We start from the raw sequence: 22,296 nt of genomic DNA, 5'->3' as shown, positions 1-22,296 counted from the left end.
TCTGGCATCTTATCTCTCCTAAGAAGTCTGTCCTTGAGAAACTGATAAATTCTAGCCTGACTTGCTGAAAAGGACTTGAGGTGTTACTTCTGCAGGGTTGCTAACCTTTTGAGATGAGGTTCTTGGAAGATAAGCAATTTTAAATGGTAATGTTGGACAGAAACAGAAGAAAAGACCTAAGGCCCAGAATTCAGGGACTGTCTCCTTTCTCAGAGCGCCTTCTTTTCTGCATTGGTTTCACTAGAAGTGAAGGCGGAAGGATATGGCATTAAATATATTAGAAAGAAATTTAGGAGGACAGGTAAGGATTTTTTTACAAATAATATAGGAAACCAGCTGCTGCTCCTAAGTCGCTCCAGTCGTGTCCGACTCTCTGCGACCCCATAGACGGCATCCCACCAGGCTCCCCCATCCCTGGGATTCTCCAGGCAAGAACACTGGAGTGGGTTGCCATTTCCTTCTCCAATGCAGGAAAGTGAAAAGTGAAAATGAAGTCACTCAGTCGTGTCCGACTCTCAGTGACCCCATGGACTGCAGCCCACCAGGCTCCTCCGTCCATGGGATTTTCCAGGCAAGAGTACTGGAGTGGGGTGCCATTGCCTTCTCCAGATAGGAAACCTAGATAGCATTAAAAAAGAAAAAAAGATGTGTATATATTCAACTAAAAATAAAAGAGAGATACCTGCATGGAAAAATATACCTTAATCAAAATTGATAGATGACAGGAGAAAAATTTGATAATGCCTGCAACTACAGGAGTTTACTATTTGACAAATCTTTGAAACTTCCCAATATAAAAATGGGCAATGGATATAAATAGGTGACCCACAGAACAGGAGCCACAAGTGGCCAGTGTTTCTGAAAAGAAGCTGAGTCTCACTGTGGTCAGGGAAACAGAAGTGAAGTAAACCAGATGTCAGCTTTTCCCAGCCAACTGCAAAATTTGAAACAATCCATAAAATCTAGAGCTGGGAGTGCTGGTGAATTTGGCATCTTATGCATTACCAATGTAAACATGAATTGGTGTAAATATTTACCAGAGTCATTCAGAAACATCTATAAAATAAATGATGTTTACAGGCTTTGATTGAATCGCTAATCATATTTCTAGGAATCCAAGCTGTAGTTCACAAAGCGAGAGCAACCGGATGTACTACCACAGGTATAAAGATTATTTCAGCTTCGTTTGAGGTGGGGGAAGCAAAAGGAAACACGGACTATTCCACGATAAAGGAACACACGTTTGTTCTGCGGCGTCTCGTGAAGCTAATAAGAAGAACGAGCTAGTTCTGTAAGTGCGGCGAGGAATGACCGTGGTGTAGAGTAGACATTGGAAAGGCACTTTTATTAAAAAGCTACAGAGAAGGGGGAAGAAAACCTCTTCCATGTGTGTTTATATTTCTATGTGTTTAGGAGCCCATGGAGAAAGGTGTGAGGGTTACGCCCAAACTGTTAACATTGGTACCCAGGGCAGTGGGACCACATCAGGGGAGGCAGACCTGCTCTTCCCGCTTAAAGGGGGGGGCCTCCGGAGGGACGGAGGGATCTTGGCCTTGTCTGCTCCCTGCTCTCCGCCCCAGCCCCCGGCGCCCCGAGGAGACCTGCCCACTCCCCACAGATGCCCCTGGGGTAAGTGCACTGCCCTGGGCCAGTGGGCCTGGGAGGGTGAGCCCCAGAGGAGCCCAGTGCTGGCCCAGACAGAGGGCTCAGGGCCGCTTGGGTAGGCGATTCTAGCATGCTTGGTACCTAGAGTGCCAGCTGGGAGGAGAGTCCCAGACTGCGGGTAGACATGTTTTGTTGGCCCTGGAGACTCCTTGGCACACTGGTAAGCCTTCAAAGCAGAGGGCTCGGGCAGGGGGGCTCAGTGTTCCAGGTCTAAGGGGGGCAGGTACAGGGGAGTGGGGAAGACAGTTAATATTCTTCCTTAACATGTTTCTAAATGCCCTAACTCATTACACTAAATATACAGGAATTAAAAAACATGTTACTTGGGCTTCCTTGGTGGTCCACTGATCAAGAGTCCACCTTGCAATGCAGAGGACACTAGTTTGATCCCTGGTCTGGGAAGATCCCTCAGGCCACGGAGCAACTAAGCCCGCAAGAGGGAACTGCTGAAGCCCCAGCGCCCTAGAGGCCTGTGCTCCACAGTAAGAGAAGCCGTTGCAATGAGAAGCCCACGCATCACAACTCGAGAGGAACCTCTGCTCCTCACAGCTAGAGGAGGACCACACGCAGCGATGAAGACCCAGCACAGCCATAAATAAAGAAATAAATAAAATCATACAAAACATGTTACTTGCAATAACCTTAATGGAAAAAACTGAAAAAGGATACATATATGTGTATACACATACACACACGCACACACACACATACAATCACTTTATACTAACTGAACATTGCAAATCAACTATACTTCAATAAAAAGGAAGAAAGAAAGAATAAATTTTTTTTAAGTATCCCCCTTAAGCATTTGAAATTGAAAGCCAAAACTCCAACAGGGGAAAGACAGCAGCTAAATTAATCTCTAGCAGAGAAATGTCAGGTGAGATTGTATTTGGCGAGAGAGCTGAGGGCAGGTCCACTTGCTCACAGCCCCTGACTCCGTCTCGCCAGGCTAATTCGTTGATTTGCCGTGAAGCCAAGGGGTGTACAGGCATGGGGTCAGGCACACATACATGCGTACACACACATTTTTGGGAGAGGATGTCCTTTTGGTTTATCCATCCATCAGATAGCCCACACTGAGGGCTCCTGTGTATTAGTTACTATTTCTGATGCTGAGAAAACAGCAAAGAATGAAATAGGAAAAAAAAAAATCCCTGGCTTCGTAGTGACACACACTAAACAGATGACTATACCGCAGTCAAGGCGTTTGGATAAAATTAAGCCAGGAAAGAGTGAAGGTAGGGGGCTGCATTTTTATGTGGCATGGCTATAGAGGTCTGACCTGGATGAGCCATGAATCCAGATCTGTAGGAGGTGAGCAAGCCAGGCTTAGGTTGGGAACAAAAGTAGCTGAAGTGACAGATTCATGCTCGCCTTTCTTCCCTGGAGTTGACTGAACAACACACCAGATGTGAAAAGACATAGGGGAACTACACATATCTATTGCTAAGTTAAAGAAGCTGGTTTGCCAAGGGGACATACTGTTAAATTCCAGTTGTATGACGTCTGTAAAAAGCAACATTAGAGAGACTGTAAACACATCAGTGGTTGAAGCAGGGAGTGAGGAGGGACGACTGGGTGGAACACGTATTCATATTCAGTGTTTCTAGGTGTTAATATTTGCATATATGAGGGTTCTATACCCACAGATTTCTTCTTTCTGTCAGTTAAAGAAAGTGAGCCCGCCAGGCTCCTCTGCCCATGGGGATTCTCCAGGCAAGAACACAGGAGTGGGTTGCCATGCCCTCCTCCAAGGGATCTTCTCCACCCAGGGATCAAACCCAGGTCTCCTGCATTGCAGGTGGATTCTTTACCATCTGAGTCCCCAGGGAAGCCCCTCTGTCAGTTAACAGGGCCTTAAAAAAAAAGGAAAAAGAAAATGGTACCCTGGTACCAAAGCGCACACCTCATTCCGGATCTTGAGTTCTCACCACAGTCCTCCAGTAAAAGAGGCAGAGCTCCTTGGAGGATTCAGGCCAGGGCAGGAAATGAGCCTGGAGCATCTCGTGGTGCCAGAGAGTAAGGCGTGCTCACCTGGGCTTTGTCAGGGGGCCCAGGGGACAGCTCAGAGAGCCTCCAGTGGCCAAAGCGGGAACAACTTGAGCAACAAAGCAAAGTCCATTTTCTAACCCGAAGTGGAAAATGAGTGTTCGTGAGTCCTCACTGATGAAAATAGTGATGGAATAAATAAGCCCCTTGGACTGCAAGGGGATCAGACCAGTCAGTCCTAAAGGAAATCAACCCTGAATACTCGTTGGAAGGACTGATGCTGAAGCTCCAATACTTCGGCCACCTGATGCGAAGAACTGACTCATTTGAAAAGACCCTGACGCTGGGAAAGATTGAGGACAGGAGGAGAAGGGGACGACAGAGGATGAGATGGTTGGATGGCATCACTGACTCAATAGATGTGGGTTTGAGCAAATTCCGGGCGATGGTGAAGGACAGGGAAGCCTGGCGTGCTGCTCTCCATGGGGTCACAAAGTGTTGGACCTGACTGAATGACTGAACAACAAAAATAAATAAGTGGGAGAGTATAGACACGTCTGCATGAGGGAGAAAGCTTCACCCTCGGGGAGCTGGAGCAGAACTCCCCGTGTGGGACCAGCTTTCTCCCAAAGACTAGGAGGACTTGGGAATCTTTCTGTCCTGTGTTGGGTGGAGTCCCACCCACCTCGGGCCTGTCAGTTCTTGAGGCATGCATGCCCGGGGTGTGGCAGGGCCAGCCTGAGTTGCCTACAGGTGCGATATGAGGCCCTGGGCGGGTGAGAGTGACAGGGACCGGGGTTTTCATGCACAGAGAGGCTGCGAGGTTTGGAGGGAGCCAAACTCCCTGGTGACTCAGATGGTAAAGAATCCGCCTGCAATGCAGGAGACCTGGGTTCGATCCCTGGGTTGAGAAGATCCTCTGGAGAAGGGAATGGCAATCCACTCCAGTACTCTTGCCTGGAGAATTCCATGGATAGAGGAGCTTGGTGGGCTACAGTCCATGGGGTCGTAAAGAGACACCATTGAGAGACAGCATGCATGCACGCATGTGTGTATATATATATGTATGTGTGTGTGTATATATATATATATATGTACTTATAAAAGCACAGTCATGACTTTTTAACTGTAGTTTTGTCCAAGGGAGAAGCGGTATGAGAAAGATGCTGTCAGTGTTTGTAAGCATGTGCCTGGGTCCTTTGCAAACCCTCAAGCTTCTGGGTCCTTCTGTAGCTTTGGGTGGTCTTGGAACAAGATGGGGCTCCCAAGGCATGAATGACCTCAGACCAGGCCTGGGAACCTTGCCTTAGACCCACAGCTTTCCCTAACAAAGATTCTTCTTCCAAGAAACACAATTTCCTGCCAATGGAAGGCTCACCCTTCTGGAAGTGGGTATTTACTAGCTGGGTTTGGGCTGCCCTGTGTCTGGGAATACGTGAAGTTCTGGGCTTCCCGGTGGCTCAGATGGTAAAGAAGCTGTCTGCAATGCGGGAGACCTGGGTTTGACCCCAGAGTCGGGAAGATCCCCTGAAGAAGGGAACGGCAACCCACTCCAGTATCCTTGCCTGGAGAATCCCATGGACAGAGGAGCCTGGTAGGAATCCCATGGACAGAGGACACTGTAGCCTGGTGGGCTACAGTCCTTGGGGTTGCAAAGAGTCGGGCACGACTGAGCGACTGAGCACAGCACATGTAAAGTTCCATCCCGGGTTCATGATTTTAGAGCTGGTCTTTGAACAAAATAATTCCATTGGTTTTGGGTGATTCTACTTTCTGTCTTCCTGTGGAAACTGTCAATAATTTACACTGGGCTTCTTGGGGTTATCTAGTAACTCTGGATTTTCTGCTCTAAAGGAAGAGGAGCAGCAAAGTCTGTTTTGTTTCTTGAAGGAGAAAATAATTCACTGCTTCCCTTGGTTGGAGGTGCAGGCGTTCGGTGCCGAGCTGGACATGCTGAGAGTTAGGTGGAGGGAGGGGTGTGGGAGAGCTGGCCTGGGCCAGAGGGGCTGGAATTCGCCCTCTGCCAAGGGAGTTATTCCTTGCAGAGATGGTGAGATGAAGGGAGGGTAGACCCCACTGACGCCCGAGGGGCAGACACTCCAGTCCGTCCCAGTGACAGGGATGTACTTGTTTCTCTCTCAAAAGGAACTGAGACTGCTCTGTTCTGAGTGACTCATACCAGTCTGGTGTTATTTGTAAACATCTTTCCTCAGAGAGATTTAAACAGAAAGTGTGGAAGTTCCGTTTCCCCGGCAGCCTGTTGCTGCTGCGGCTGAGTCCTGCTTCGGAGCAAAGCGCAAGATGCTCTGCTCGCCAGCCTCATGCGACCGGCCACTCAGACATCGTGCTGGCGATGGAGAAGGCGCCAGGATGAAAGTCCCGGGGGCCTGCTTAGCCCAGCTGAATGACAAAGGAAGCGTTGTCTCCCGAGCAGGGTGGGCGCGGGCGTCTAAGGCACCCCTTGGAGCAGCCCCCTCGTCCCATCCCATAATGCTTGGGCCATTTTTAAAGCTCAGGGTGCTCTGGAGACCCTTTCACTCCCAAAATGAAACATGAGCAAATGAAACCATCACCACAAATGCCCCAAACGGAGTCAGGCAGCCTCGTTTTGCCGCTCATTTCCTGATCCGGGCTGGCCTTGCCGATCCGCCTTGCCCGTACTCTATGTGCGGTGTTCATATTGTGTTTTCCTCTTTCTTCCTGATTCTTTGACAAACTTTCTCTGTAAGTCACGTCGGTGGCAGGTAAGTCAGACCGTTCGCTGTGTGGACGGGGGCCTGGAGAATCCTCTAGTTGCTGGGGGTGGGTAGGAAGGCAGGCTAGAGCAGGCCACTGGAATGAATGTCGTTGTTGTTCAGTCATTAAATCATGTCCGACTCTGCGACCCCATAAACTGCAGCAGGCCAGGCTTTCCCGTCCTTCACTATCTCCTGGAGTTTGCTCAAACTCATGCCCATTGAGTCGGTGATGCCATCCAACCATCTCATCCTCTGTCGTCCCCTTCTCCTCCTGCCCTCAATCTTTCCAGCATCAGAGTCTTTTCCAAAGAGTTGGCTCTTCACATCAGGTGGCCAACGTATTGGAGTTTTAGCTTCAGCATCAGTCCTTCCGATGGATATTGAGGGTTGATTTCCTTTAGGATGGACTGATCTCCTTGCTGTCCAAGGGGCCTCTTAAGAGTTTTCTCGAGCATCGCAATTTGAAAAATTCACCGGAATGAATGGATTGGTTGCAAAGGCTTTTCTTTCCATAGCTGTCTTTTCCCAAGTGCAGACATGATTCCCTTTACACTGACTCAGGCAAGGTCGTGGTTTCTCCTGATTCCTTGCGTGATTCCTGCACAGGGTGGTCCTTCTCCTGGTGGCTCAGCTGTTTTCCCTCATGAGACTCTTAGAAGTCTTTCAAAAAGAGTGAAAGAAAGGAAGAGGGAGAGACAGAGGGAGGCAGGAAGGCAACAGGAGAGAAAGAAAGAAGGGAAACGGTGCTCGTGTGCCGGTGATGTCATCAGCGGAAATACTCTGCTTCCACGTGGACTTGGGTCAGAAAGGAAGCAAGGACCGTCTCTCCGTTTCTGTTTCCTCCCTTCTCCCATCTGCTCCTCTCCCTCCCCTCCTCTCTTCTCTTTTCCTGTCTCCCTCTGCTTTCTTTTCATTTGAAAGAATTGGATGCTGGCCCATCCAGACAAAGCCGGCTTAGAGAGGAAGAGCTCAGCAAGGAAGTTAACTGAGGAGTGGAAACAGCAAGAGATCAGACACACTGATTTCCTGCCCTTAAATCGGGAGAGGAAGAAGCCGTTTTCCTGCTCCTGCCCGCATCTGGGTGCTTCTCGGCCCCCTGACACCCCCGCTCCCGGGCACCCCAGTCGGAGACCGGAAGGCTCCAAGCACTGCCGCTGGCAGAGCCTGCGCCCCGTGTCTGCAGGAACACAGCCCCGCATTGTCAGGGATTAGGCGGAACAGATGCACCTAAGATGCTTAGGGCTTTTTCCAGACCAAGACTACTTTGCAGCCAGAGAAGCGGCTTGGAGGAAATGGGGTAATTAGATGGTCTCCTGCTGGGAGGGCTGCAAGCCTCAGACTTGAGTGTTTGAGCCCCTGCCCTTCCTCTGCTGCCTTCCTGCTTCTCATCCTTTTCTTCTTTCCTTTTCCTACTTTTTAACTTTCTTCTCCATCTACTTCCTGTTCATGTTTTCCTTTTCTTTATTTGTCCCAACTTCTTTTCCTTGTTTCTTTTGCCCTCGTGCATTCCTTTCATCCCTTCTTGGAGTGCCCTGGTGGCTCAGACGGTGAAGAATCTGCCTGCAATGCAGGAGACCTGGGTTTGATCCTGGGGCTGGGAAGATCCTCTGAAGAAGGGAATGGCTACTTGCTTGGAGAATCCCATGGACAGAAGAGCCTGGTGGGCTACAGTCCGTGGGCTCACAAAGAGTCAGACGTGACAGAGCGACTAAACACTTTGACTTTGGGCCTCCCTGTGCCTTCCCTTCTTTTCATCTTCGCTTTCTTCACTGTGCTCTTTGTGTTTTTTTCAGGTTTATCATGACTTTGAGTTTTGACTCCCTTGTCGACTGAGATTGATTGCAATTCCCAGGGAGAGAAAGTACAAGCTGAGTAACTGGAGATCCGTGCCTGCCTTCCTGTGGCCACGGAGAGGTGTTAGAACACGAAAGTGATGACTGCCCAGGCACTGGTAACTTCTGTAACAGCCCAGCTGGGCAGCTGAGTGGTTTCTGGCTTACAGATGGGACAGGCCTGGTGTCCAGGTGTCCAGGCCTGGTGTCCTGGTGCACAGGCCTGGACAAGGTCACGCTAACTGTTGGGGAGCAGAGTTGAACCCACCCCTCTCCAGTGCTGAAGTCCCCCACGGTCGGTGCAGCCTTGACGACAGTGGATGAAGGGGCCGTGGGTACTGGGTGTGGGGAGGGCTTCCAGTTCGGGTCAAACATCTAAAGCAGCATCCCCTGCCTCTTACCTGTACCAGCGTCACCTGCTGGGCCCCACCCCAACTTTTCAATTCAGACCAGGGGCAGAGCCTGAGGGCATGTCTGACAAGTTCCCAGGTGGTACTAATGCTGTTGGCCTGGCAACCATACTTGGAGAACCAGTGGTTTAAAGGCATCAACTTTACCAACTTTCCTGGTGGTTTAGTGGTTAAGAATCTGCCTGCGAGTGCAGGGTACATGGGTTTGATCCCTGATCTGGGAAGATTCCACATGCTGTGGAGCAACTAAGCCCGTGTGTCCCAGCTACTGAGCCTTCACACTGCAGCTACTGAAGCGCGTTTGCCTAAAGCCCATGCTCCACAACGAGAAAAGCTACTGCAACTACGAGGTATCCCCCGCTTGCTGCACCTAGAGAGCCTGAAACAGCAATGAAGACCCAGTACAGCCAAAATAAGTAAATACAAATAAAAGACAAAAAGTTTTTTTAAAAAGCATCAACGTTAGACTTAGGTGGCTGGTCCAAACTCAACTCCAGGTGGCCGGAAGTGCTTTCCAGACTCTGACTCAAGTGCAGCGTGGGTGTAAGTGAAGTACTGAAAGGGTCCAGCCTGCCTCCCTTCACAAAGGACTGGAGGTTTCTTTATAAAATAGAGAAATATAAACATGATAAGCAGTTGAGGGAGTCAAATGAAGGGAAAAATAGAGTTTAGTAAAAATAGCTGACATCCAATAAGAATAATTTCCCCTCTTTGTTGCCAGAGTGACATGCATGTCCCTTTCTTTTCCTGGTTAACCACATCCTGTTTTCATTTTGGGAAAAGGACCCTTGAATTTTATCTCTTGAATACAATTCCTTTCTCCAAACTGCCTTCCAGAGAATGTCTTCTTACCTAGACAATTTGGAAGGTATGAACAGACTGATCTTTAGGTGTTGTTCGGCACGTGGGGTTCTAGTTCCCTGACCAGGGGCAGAACCCATGGTCCCTAAACAGTAAGAGCACAGAGTCTTAACCACTGCACTGCCAGGGAAGTCCCTATCCTTTTTACAACCTGTGAACTTTGGCAAAACGGCGGCTGAGTAATGTATTAATTGTGGCGAGACACAGTGTATTAATTGTACAACCATATTTGCCGAGTATCTCTTGCTTGTGATAGAAAACAAATCTTAAGAACCGTTCAAGGGAGGTCACAAGAAAGTTCTGATAGAATTCCTGACTTCAAGGCACTTACAGCCTGGTTTGGAGAAAAAGATGTACATGTAAGCAACAGGAGAATAATCATATCCATTAGTAGTTTCCAATGACTCTCAATGTAGCAATTCACAGAAAGGAAAGTGCAGAGTAGGTTGATATAGGCACAAAAGAAAGACACTTAATTGATAAAAAGGAGGAAAATTTGAGAAAATTTAAAAGAATTTTAGGTATTTAGGAAGTGCATAAACAACACTTCCAACAGCTTTATACGACACACATACAACTGTGGAGTGGTGAAGAAGATAACTGAGTCTGTCATCAAGAGGGTTGTGTGGGGACTTCCTGGGTGGTCGAGTGGTTAGGAGTCTGTGCTCCCAGTGCAGGGGACACGGGTTCGATCCTGGGTTGGGGAGGATCCTACATGCTGCGCCGTATGGCCAAAGGAAAAAAGCAAGCTTGTTGGGGACTTGCCACCTAGGACTCTGTGATCTGAACCAGTCATTTGAACTTCTTAGATGTTGATTTCTGCAAACAGAAGGGGGATTTCCAGTATCTATCTCTATCAGCTGAACTTCAGTCAGGAAGCGGCAGCCGATATTTGAAGCAAAAGAGCACATAAACTGGGAATGAGTTGCTTTGAAGACCAGAGGAAAGATGAGGAGAATCAAAATTGGGGGGCCTTGCACCAAAGCCCCCGTGTGACCACTGCTGGGGAAGGCCTCCACCGTCGCCCTCCACCGTCCAAGTCTTGCTCTGGGGCCTGACGTTAGCCAAAAATAGACAGCAATCACCTTGGCCAGGTACTTCAGGGAGAGCAGTTTCTAGGCTTCTAGCCCTGAGAGTTCAGGAAACAGGGTAGAACAAGGCGTGGAGAGGAGTGCAGGACAGCAGAAGGCAGTCAGCTCTGACCAGAAGCAGCAGTCAGCGGGCTGTGAAACTAGTTCAGAAGACTGTGGATGCATGGCTGCTGAATCACTTTAGCCGTGTCCGACTCTCACCCCATGGGCTGTAGCCCACCAGCCTCCTCTGCCCATGGGATTTCCCAGGCAAGAATACTGGAGTGGGTTGCCATGCCCTCCTCCAGAGGATCTTCCCAACCCAGGGACTGAACTCGTGTCTCTTGTATCTCCTGCATTGGCAGGCGGGTTCTTTACCACTAAGGCCTGGGAAGCCCTTAGGAGGTTGTGCCAGCATTAAAAAAAAATCAAATGGATAAAATAGAAAATAACAGTGCCTTGAGTAGAGTAATATTTGAGTGTGTGTGTGCGTGCAGATGTGTGTGTGCGTGCTTTGCGTACGTGTGTGTATTCGTGTGTGTATGCATGGGTGTGTGTGTGGGTGTGTGTGATATATATGCTGGGTCATGATGTATAAAGGTCCAAAAGGTTTAAAAACCACAGAATAAAGAATAAGATGAAATGATTTATGTGCTCTGTAACTTCTAAAGTGCAAAGCAAACACTGTGCATTAATAACCCATTTGCCTGAGCCCCACGTTCGTTTTTCCTCAGCCTTGGCACTCCACTGCTGGGATATTAAGGCCCCAGCTGTCTGCCCAGGCAGGTACCTTCAGATTCTCCCCTACGCACGGAAGCTCACACTCAAAAACCAGTGGGGACAGAAAACAGAAATTAGTGTATTAAAGAAGAAAAGTGGAAAAATGGCCTTTGGTGTTTGACTTTTTCAAGGCCCAACCTGGTTTTTTGATTGAATATGTGCTTCACCAGCCGTCACAGCTGCTGGTACTTAGCTGGGGAGAAGAGAAGCTGAGTGATCCGTGAAACAGTTTTTAATAGATGCACAGAGCACCCCCGCACCCCCACCCATCATAACTGTCTATTTCCGCACTGAGGGGTGTCCTCACTTGGACAGCATGTTCCTGGGGACCCTGGTTACCAACTTCTGGAAACTGAAATAATACTCCAGAGTCAGTTTCACCCTTCAGCAAAAGCAGCCTTTGACATTGTATTAACTGAAAATCCATTGTCGCCTCCTTCCTTGTAGACCACGTTTATTTTACAGGATTCGCGTATCTTTGGGAATGGGTTGAATTTTGCTGTGCTCAAGAGTATGTGAAATTTTAAACTGGGTATGAACTTAATCATTTATTTTTTTCTCGTTTAGAAATTCCTTCTTATCGCTCCTTCCCTGTACTGCCTCCTTTTTAAATTGCTTGTAAGAGGGCAGCTCACGATAGCATAACTGGTTTTTCTTGGAAGAGTGAATACATAATAAAAAGAGCACCATTCACTCCTAACAATTTACTGGTTGTTCTCCGAGGCCCCGGGGAGGTGGGTGGATGTTGTGACTTTTCTCTTTAGAGCAAAGGATGTATGACAAGGTGATAGGATCCAGGTCAATGCCAAGTAGGAATTCAAAACCGAGACGTGTTTGCTCCATACAGAGCAGCGTTTTCTGCTTGCCCCCTGAATGCAGGTGAGCGGGGGGCTGCTATCAGACTGCGCTTATCACTCCAGCCCTGGTGCTTTTCCTGGCTGGTGTTTGTCCCCAGGTGGCAGGGAGGTCAGGAAATGAGAGCCTGTTCTTGCCACCCAGGAGAGGATTAAGGGAGGTGTGGCCTGGGGAGTGGTGTGGTGGGACAGGGTTATTTGGGGAGGGTAGAAATGAGAAAGAATAACTGGGGGTGTTGGCAAAAATGAGTTCAGCACACAGGCAGAATCATAAGTCAGAAAACTTCTCTTGAATGTGTGGGTGGGGTTGGAATATGGGCCAAGAAAAGGGAATTCTGGTCAAATGAGAGTATCCCATGTCCTGCATAGTTTTAGGGGCTCTCCAAGAATGGATTTAAGGCGTTTGGGGACTAGAGGAAAAATGATGTGAAACCCAGAGGACCCCAGAGAGCTGCCTTTTGGAACGAGAGTAAAAGGAGGCAGAAGTGGGAAGCTCCCGATTCTGACCACACTTGAGAGACGACGCTGGGTGCTCCGAAGGTGCTCCCCTCCTCCCTCCTCCCTGCTCCCTTTCTCCCCCTCTCCCTCCCTCCTCCCTTCTTCCTGCCTTTGCTTCCTCCCTCCCTCCCTGTCTTAAAAGTCTTTAATTAATTCTCCCCACACTTTTATGATTATTCCTACTTTAAAGATGAAATTTTAACATGCCCCAAAATCAAGTAACATGCACTCAATGAAAAGGGACGATTCACATTTGAGTTCCTCCAGACTCCCAGACCCACGTTCTTTCCAAAACATCCCACCAGCTCTCTTCCAGAAAATGGAATGGAAAATGTCCACAGAAACCCAATGACCATTCCAAGCCATGTTGCAGAGGGAGACTGCGCTGAAATTATCTTCGTGCATGCAGTCCATGCTCCCAGATTTCCACCAGGTTTGCTCTCTGCAGGACTGGTTACGTGTTCCCAGCTGAGGGCTTGGTAGACTTGCAGGAGTGAAAAGGAAAGGCCCGTGGTCTAAAGGGCGCTATCCTTGCCATAGAAATTCCCTGGCCACTGGAAGTCATCCTTGTGAACGCAGGGCCGTCCTGCCGCTCAACGGTGAGATTTCAGCTCTTTTGCGTTTCCTGTAGGTGAGCCCTGCGTGATTGAAGCTGGGGCTGGCCAGGACCCCATGCACAAGGAAAATGCGGGGGCCCCTGTTGAAATGCCATAAAGGAATTTCATGACGGTGAAGGCAGAGTGTTACCAAGTGCAGAGACCTCGGAGCATGCAGGGCTGCGTGACTGCAGCGGGACAGCCGCCCAAGAAGCTGACCCTGGAGGGAGCCAATCCACAGAGAGCTGGCCCAACAAAGATATGCACCGAAGGCCTGCAGCTCGCCGTGTGTTTCGTCAAGGTCAATAGCACGACAGCATCTGGCCGGCGGAAACGAGACTCTGTAAACCAGCAAGTGGACCATAGCAGCTGTCGTGAACTCACTCGCTGGTCTTTCATTCATGAGGTCTCCAGTTCACAAGGCTATTAACAACCTAACCGTGGGCAGGCACCCTGCTAGGAGTGGACGATGTGAACATCCCAGGAAACATGGCCTCTATGTTCTTGTCTCTCCCGCTGAATGGCCCTTGTTGGGTCCTGGAGACAGAGCAGCTTAGATGCTGGATATGGTCATGAGTGGCCCAGACTCGCCAGCCCAGAAGTCTGTTCCCCGGGGAAGGCTCTCCACCCTCCTTCAGGGACCCACTCTCTGAGGACGTATTGGGTTCTTAAGCACCAGAAGCTGATTCTGCTGCCCTGATGGAGAAAAACAGGTTATTATTGGAAAGATATGGGGAGCTCACAAAGTTGATGGCAGTAGGGGATAGACCCGCCCCACAAGGGACAGAAACCCAGGCAGGGTTAGGGTTAGGCAGTGTGGGTAGGAGGGAGTGAGATCTCATCCACATACTGCTGCAGGAGTGAATCGACTCGGCTTCAAAAATTTTTTTTGGTTCTTTTTTGTAAACTCGGTTAGATGCAGAGATTAGGCTCAAACCTACTCTGTCTGTGACCCCCGACCCCACACGTCTTGCTTTATTTCATACATTTTCCTCATTTGATCCATGACTCCCACTCTCCTATCCACAGACAACTACCCTGAATGGCTTGGTTTATGTTTTGGATGTGTAGGTATGCACATGTATGTAAGGGTTTCCCCAGTGGCTCAGCAGTAAAGAATCTGCCTGCAGGAGATGAAGGAGATGCAGGTTGGATCTCTGGGTCAGAAAGATTCCCTGGAGGGGGAAATGGCAACCCACTCCAGTGTTCTTGACTGGAGTGTCCCATGGACGGAGGAGCCTGGGGGGCTACAGCCCATGGGGTTGCAAAGAGTCAGACACACTTATCGACTGAGCATACGCACAGTGCACACGTGTACAAAACACACAGTTGTTGGTACATATGTGCGTCTTTAAAACTGATGTAATTGTCTTTATATGGCAGATAGAGTTCTGATGCTTACCTTTTTGATCGTTAAAAGCGTGTCTCCAGGCCTCTCCGGGCTGTACACTTAGTTCACGGCCCTAAGTGGCATGCAGTCTTTCACAGGATTATCCCCCAAGTTTCTCAGTCCATTTCCCTAGAGACGGTCTCCCTACTTTGTCTCCAGCCCCCCAGTAAGGGCTTGGCTATGATGAGTCATCTTGTGTGTGTCCCCTGTTGACCTGGGTGAGGCTTCTTCTGGGATCCAAGCCTCCTGGTTAGAAAGCAGCAAAGCCACGGTTGCCGAGGGGGTGGGGTGGGCTCCCTTGACGTCCCCTCCTGCACAACTGCCGGGGAAGCAGAGGTTCCCAGGGCCCAGCCTTGCCCTTTAACCTCAGAAGTGTCACTGTGCTCCGAAGTCTTCTCCCCGGTTCCAGGGGATCCCAACAAGAGGCCATCCTCAGCTTCACCTCCCTCTCTACAGTCCCTCGCTCACTGCCCTTCCACGCTCCAAGGTCGGGCTCCTGGTGCCATGTCTGCCCCACACAAGCCTGTCCAGTCCTCCCGGCCACCAGGTGGACCAGGGACAGAGACCAGCGGGGCCCGTCAGAATCCCTCCCACAAGGATGCTGCAGACAGTTGGGATGGGCGGGTTGAGGGAGGGCAGTGGAGAAGAGAGAGGTCTTCTTGACACACCTACTCTGGAGCTCTGCTGCCTTCTGCCGCACACCCTGGGGAGCAGACACAGCTCAGCCAGTGTGAGAGAGCCACACAAGTGCGCAACACTCCCGTGAGGGACACACAAGCCCTGCTGTGGTTCTGGCCACCTTCCATCTTTTCAGAGGCCTGGCCCCCTTTCTGCTTTGTCAAGATACCTATTTTCTTAAGAAAAATGCCTACTTCGTGTTTAAGCTAGAAGGAGCTGCTTTCTTTCTCTCAAAGCCAGAACATCAACTCATGCACACTTTACCCCATAAGCAATTCTGAGTTTGTTGTTTAATCGCTCAGTCGTGTTCGACTCTGTGATGCCATGGACTGTAGCCCACCAGGCTCCTCTGTCCATGGGATTCTTCAGGCAAGAACACTGGAGTGGGTGGCCGTGCCCTTCTCCAGGGGATATTCCCAACCCAGGCGTTGAACCCGTGTCTCCTGCATTGCAGGCGGATTCTTTACAACTGAGCCACCTGGGAAGTGCAGGGGACACTTTAACAATGAGTAAAAGAACAATTGACTTACACTGTGGACAGACCACATTAAACCCAGATCTTCATGACTGTCTCCACGCTTGCAATTTTCTCTTCGTTTCCCTCCCTCCCTTTCTCTCGCTCTCCCTCCCTCCTTCTTTTTTTCTTTCTGCTGGAAGTAGCATGTGTTAAATATAAAACCTCATACCTGCATTCTTTAAAAATATTAAACGATTTTAATATTTTTAATTTAAAAAGCGATTTTTAATTTCTGTCCATTTTTTCCCAGATGAGAAATCTCAAGTTTTCTTTTTGTTAACAAATGAAGTCATTTGTTAAAAGTATAAAGTGCAATAACTTCTGATTAATTTCTAATAACAGCCAATTAACAATTAGGGAAAAATGATACTATACTTAACCTGCCAAATTTTAATACAATCTTTGCTAAGGATGTAAATAGGATTAAAAAATGACCCTGGTCAGCAAAGAAGGAGTAGTGACCATTCAGGATCGAGGAAAACATCAAAATTCAAACATTGGAGTATGGTTTCTATTGAATTCATACTGCTTATGTACCATCACCAAATCGAAAAATTAAGTTGAATCATCGTAAGTTGGGGACTGTCTGTATTGCCTAGTTTCCAACTGGTCTAATATTTTCCTTTCAATTTTTCAGTCTTTTCCTGCTTTCTTCTAAATCTTTTTTTGTTAACATTGAGATTTATCTGGCTCTGTGTATTCCACCGCTCCCCATGCGTGCCCCGCTGGGCTCCCGCGCTGTGGTCTCCCTTCTGGCTCACCTCCGTACCCCACTTTCCTGTCCTGTCTCTGCAGACTCCTTGTCTCCCTCCTCCCTCCGCCATCCCCAAACTCCTCTGCGATGCGGTCAGTTCTCTCGGGAGCGTGGGTGGCGATGGCAGCATCAGAGAAGAGTGGGAGCCCCTGGCTTCCGTGTCCGTGGCTGGAACAGAAGTAGACCCTGAGGAGAAACGGACGGAGTGTCCAGGTTCCCAGGACCACTCGCAGGGGCAGGACCCCTGGGGGGGATGGGGGATGGGGCGGCTCCACCCCCAGCGCCATCTGAATCTCGCCTTCCTGAACGCAGGGCTTGCTCTCACCCTCTGCTGAGAGCTTGTGGATACCTACAGATGAATTGGCTTGTTGGTTGGTTAGAGAGTGGTGCAAATAACATCCAGTTCTTGGGTTCGATCCCTGTTCGGGCCAACCTGTGGTGGTGGTGGTGATTTAATCGCTAAGTCATGTCCTATTCTTGCGATCTGATGGACTGTAGCCTGTAGGGATGTAGCTTTTTTGAGCTTCCCAGGTGGCTCAGTGGTAAGGAATCTGCCTGCCAACACAGGAGACACAAGAGATGCAGGTTTGATCCCTGGGTTGAAAGATTCCCTGGAGTAGGAAACGGCCACCCACTCCAACATTCTTGCCTGGAAAGCCATTTGACATTGTCTTCAATGTCAAATAGGACAAGCTAACCGTTGAGGAAAAACAGAGCCGCCCTGGCTCAGTGGCTGCAGCCGCAAGCCCTACAGAAACTTGGGTTACCCACGCGGGGTGCAGCGGGCCCAGCGGTCCGATGAGGCATGCCCCGGAGGCTGCAGGGTGGAAATCCAAAGGACACGCCACCGAACAAGGCCCCCGTGCACCGGGCCTTCTCCCAGGGTCCCCAAGGATCCAGGCCCTCCCTGCGTGGCTGTGGCCCTGGTACCACATGGGCAGCCAGCTGCCCCCGGATGGGACTCCAGGAGAGGAGCCTGGTGGGCTACAGTTCACAGGATCGCAAAGAGTTGGACACAACTGAGTGCACACACATATATACAGGTGATACCAGAGAAAAACTAAAACCATTCGTTGTGCGGGAGGGTTCACAGCTGTCGTGGGGCAGGCAGAAATGTCGGGCATTCAGGTCTCCCGATGGAGGGCCTGAGCTTTGCACGTCCCAGGGCAGTTGCCCTCAAGTGGACGAGAAGAAATGTGACCTCAGCCACTCACAGTGCTGCCTGATTAGGTCAGAAGTCAGCGTGAGGCAGGCTGGCCTGGCTCTCAGCCACAGTCGCCAAACCATTTCCCTTTGCAGGATGCCCGTGGCCCCAACCCCCCAAGCACAAAGCTTTGAAGAGTGGGGCTGCAAGGCCGCTGCCTTAATGGCCGTGTTGGCTGGTGCAGACCGTGGTCCTGTTCGGGCCTTCCTGAGACCAGTGGTTGATCACCCCGAACTGCGCTGGGCTAGCATCCCCTGTTAGCCGCACCCTGAATACCACTGTGTCAGCACGTGTGCAGTGCTGGGCTGATGGGGGCTGGAGTCCCATCCGGGGGCAGCTGGCTGCCCATGTGGTACCAGGGCCACAGCCACGCAGGGAGGGCCTGGATCCTTGGGGACCCTGGGAGAAGGCCCGGTGCACGGGGGCCTTGTTCGGTGGCGTGTCCTTTGGATTTCCACCCTGCAGCCTCCGGGGCATGCCTCATCGGACCGCTGGGCCCGCTGCACCCCGCGTGGGTAACCCAAGTTTCTGTAGGGCTTGCGGCTGCAGCCACTGAGCCAGGGCGGCTCTGTTTTTCCTCAACGGTTAGCTTGTCCTATTTGACATTGAAGACAATGTCAAATGATTTTCCCGAGAACGCCAGGGCAGCATCTTCATGCCTGCCGTATCGGCCGTCACAACCAGAAGCCTGGTTTCCAGGAAAGCAGTCACTCGATCCGACCTGCTGAAACCTGGCCCAGCCCCCGGCAGGGCATGCTGCCCCAGGACTCCTCAGCGCCAGGCTGCGCTAGCTGCCGCCTCTTCTCGTCCCTTCTAGCTGGCCAGCCTTCCTCCCTCTCCTCCCCAACGAAGCCTTGCCCCCCGGGTCCCTCTCCTCCTTGATGTCCAGGCTGGTCATTTGTGGAGTGCTGGGAGGGCGTTGGGTTTGGGGCTGGGGGCTGATGGCTGATGCTCTTTGTTTCTGAAAATATCCCAGGCCCTGGCTGCTCTGATCTCTTCTCTGGGCAGAGGCTCCGGGAATGCCAGCTGCTCGCTGCATGGTGGGGCGGGGTGGTCCGAGGAAGACCCTCTATTGCCCCGCCTCCCTCCCTGGGGCTATGAGTAACGCCATGTCTCTGTACCCCGCATCCTGTGAAGCGCTTGGGAAAGATGACTGGGATGCTGACATGTGATGCCTAGGTACCTCCTGAGCCAGCAACCATCTCGAGTTAGCTCAGGGGTGCCTGGGCGGGCCACGGAAAAGCGGGGCTGTGTCTTGTGATGCGAAGAGGTTCTTTTCCTAACCATATATGTCCCCCCAAGAGAACCCATAAATAATGTGGTCACCCTGGCTGGGCTGTCTTTCCATCACAGCCCTGGGAGCCCTCTTGGCCCAGCTCGCTCTTCTCCTGTTTCAATTTCCATGTCCTCTCAGCTCTGTAACCCAAGGAGCAACTCAGGGCTTAGCAACAGCTGACAACCCGGCAGGCAGCTCCCAGCCGTGGCTTCTGGGTAAGGGGCGATGGGCACTGAGTTGCAGCTGTGCTCTGGGGCACTCTGTCCCCGGGAACGAGGATGTGTACTGGGGAGACATGGAACCTTGGGTACCAAACCCGGAGGATCTGGCAAGGCCGTGCGAGCGAGGGATGATCTGGGAGACGCTGATGAATGCTTCTCCCGGGAGGATCACACAGACGCTCTTGCCTCACACCCTCACCCTCCGCCTCGGTTCCCCACCAGAAAGGGGGACCACCGCTCCTTCGAGGGGCGTGCGTGACTAGGTGCTGCCCCCATGGCTGCATCGGGAGCTTGAGGGACCTTTCCAAATCCAGCCCAGCCCAGCCCTGAATTTTATGGGTGAAGAAACTCAAGTCCAGGGGAGAAGTGACTTGTTCCAAGTTGGAGTAGGGTGAGACTTGAACCTAGAGCCATTAGTCCGCACACCAGGAAGCGGGGGGCTGCCCGCTCCCCACACCGTGTTTCTCTTGCAGGGGGTGGGGGTTGAATGCACCCCGGGGAGCTGGAAGATCCAAGGCATCGGACACCACGGACTTCATCCCCAGAGTCTGGTCCCTGCACCCCTATCCCTGCCACTGGCCCCTCCTCCTGCACCCCAGGAGCCCTTCCAAAAGCGATGGCTTTTCCTTGTGCCTCAAAGTAAATCCTGCACCGCCGTTGCTTGGGGGAGGGACAGGTGGAGTGCCAGGTTGGGGTGCCTGGGCAGAACACCCAGAGCCGATCCTGCCTCCAGCTGTTCTTTTATTGTCGTGCGCAGGCAGTGAAGGGAGCCAAGGGGGGAGGGCGGCCCAGCACGTCCGGGGGGAGTGCCTGCAACAGCAGCTGGGGGCTGACAGCGAGGCCGCCAGCGAGCCCTCAGCTCTGCGGATCTGTCGCTCACGCCGCGGTGGGAATCTCTGAGAACGCCCCTGAAGGCGACAATGTGGACAAGGCCGCTCCAGGCTGGGGGTGGGGGTGGGAGGGGGGCTTGAAGGGGCGCCTGCCCTCAGGGCTCTGGAATGCCATGCATGTGTTTATCTGCTGAGCCGGGCCTGCCCGCTTGGTCCACCTCGGCGTTCTCCATGGGCTCACATGCCATCGGTCTCTGATAAACGTGAAAAAATAGCAACATCTGAGCCACCGACCTTCACATAGAGGCCTTGGAGACCACAGCCAGGGCGGTTGCTCCTCTGTGGGGTCAGACAGCCAAGGTCTGCAGAGGGGGAGAGAGAAGCATACCCTCAGATCAGGGGTGGGGACGCCGGGGTCCAGGGCGCTACGGAGTCTGCCCTGGACACAGCCGGGCTTGGAGGCCACGGCAAGCAGGATGGGGCCGGATGCTGTCCCACAGATGCCGGGCGGCGTGCCCTCTGCACACTGATGGCGGGGCCCAGCCCGCCCGCTCCAGCCCCGCAGACATCTCTGGGCACCTCGCGTGTCAGATGCCACACTGAGGCCAGGCCCCTGCTGGCACCCCTCTCCTTTGCCTGCCCCCCCTCCCACAAAGTCCCTGCTCCACTGTTCAGCCGAGACTTCCTGGTCTGCGGTGAAGGATGGGAGGGCCTGGGGTTTTCCAGACAGTCTGAGTTGTGGGTTCTGATCTCTTCCTTAAAAAAAAAAAAGAATAAGCCAACATTGTAGCCTTGCCTGCACGGTCCGGTCAGTGGAATGCAAGCAAAGTCTTCATTTGGAGCCAACTCTCTCCCTTTTCTTTCCTTTTTCCTAAGACTTCCCAGGTGGTGCTAGTTATAAAGAACCCGCCTGCCAGTGCAGGAGACTCAAGAGATGCGGGTTCGATCCCTGGGTCAGGAAGATCCCCATTCTTGCCTGGAGAATCCCATGGACAGAGGAGCCTGGTGGGCTACAGTCCACGGGGTTGCAAAGAGTCTGACATGACTGAACTGACTAAGCACGCAAACACATGCGAGAGGGGGGCAGGTGAAAGTGGGAGAGGGGAGGCGACCCGTGTCTCCTGAGGGCTTGGTCCTCCTTGAAAGGCAAGATTAGGTCACTTATTTATGTCCCTGCCCATCTGATGGGATGGGTGAGGCAGCTGGGGTTTGGGGGTGTTGGAGTGGCCAGGATGAGCCACCGGCCGGGGATGGGGCCACATCCCCGGCTGGCAAGTTGGAGCCCGGAGCCTCTCCAGGGCTTGCTGTTAACACACCAGCATCCTCCCAACGACGGTCTTATGAGGTCTTTCCTCATTTTACAGATGAGGAGACCGAGGCTCATTAGATTTAAGTTCCTTCCCAAAATGGTGACTTCAAAGCCGTGGAGCCAACGTTACAGCAGCACCAGGGGTCTTCTGGATGACTGGACCGAAGGAGGGACCAGCCAGCCCCGTTTGCCAGGGATTCTCCCAGGCTTAGCCATGCAGGTGTCATGGGAAAGCCCTTAATCTTGGGCAAATCCAGGGATGTTGGTCACCCCATTAAATGCTCATCTGTCTCCTCTTTTCTTATTGCTTTTGATTTTCACAGCAACACACTGTTAACTTTAGCTGTTTTTTGGGGCAAAGACAGAGAACTGCCCCAGAATGGCGCCCCTGGTTCTGGGGGCCATTTGAGGATGATGGGGAGGAGTGTGCTGGGCACAGAGCTGGGAAGGCAACGAATACCCACTCAATGCCCACTCAGCAATGCTTGTTGTCGCCCTGACCCAACGTGGGGGGCAGGAGAAGGGGAAGGGACACAGGAGTGAGGGCAAAACAGGGGACCCGGGTGGAGGGGAGGGAGCACCGAGTGCCGAGTTCCAGCTGGGCGGCCTGGCCACCCCCACCACGTCCTGGAGCCTGGACTGCTCTATGGGGCACGCCTGGGGCACAGGGTGGAGGTCAGGTGAAGAAGCTCTGGCCAAGCAAGGATGTGAGGCTGGGGGTGGGGGTCCCCTTAGGGGATGTGAGGATCGCTGTCATAGTGTGGTGGGGAGGCAAGGAAAAGCAGAGGACCTCTGGGGGCGGGGGGGGGGGTGGGGGGGGG

The 22,296-nt window shown here is 51.7% G+C and overlaps 1 long non-coding RNA gene across 1 annotated transcript in view; it reads left to right on the top strand.

Annotated features, from left to right (window-relative positions):
• Positions 1-21,761, top strand: part of LOC129645397 (uncharacterized) — a 35,029-nt gene extending 13,268 nt beyond the window's left edge. Inside the window, exon 3 of the long non-coding RNA XR_008711307.1 lies at positions 21,531-21,761. This is a non-coding gene — a long non-coding RNA (uncharacterized LOC129645397). The remainder of the gene's footprint in view (positions 1-21,530) is intronic.
• The last annotated feature ends 535 nt before the right edge of the window (positions 21,762-22,296 follow it).

The sequence above is a fragment of the Bubalus kerabau genome, chromosome 3 (assembly GCF_029407905.1).
Source record: "Bubalus kerabau isolate K-KA32 ecotype Philippines breed swamp buffalo chromosome 3, PCC_UOA_SB_1v2, whole genome shotgun sequence".
NCBI classification, from domain to species: Eukaryota; Metazoa; Chordata; class Mammalia; order Artiodactyla; family Bovidae; genus Bubalus; species Bubalus kerabau.
The sequence above is the reverse complement of the archived record's forward strand: the minus strand, read 5'-3'. Positions and strand labels throughout refer to the sequence as shown.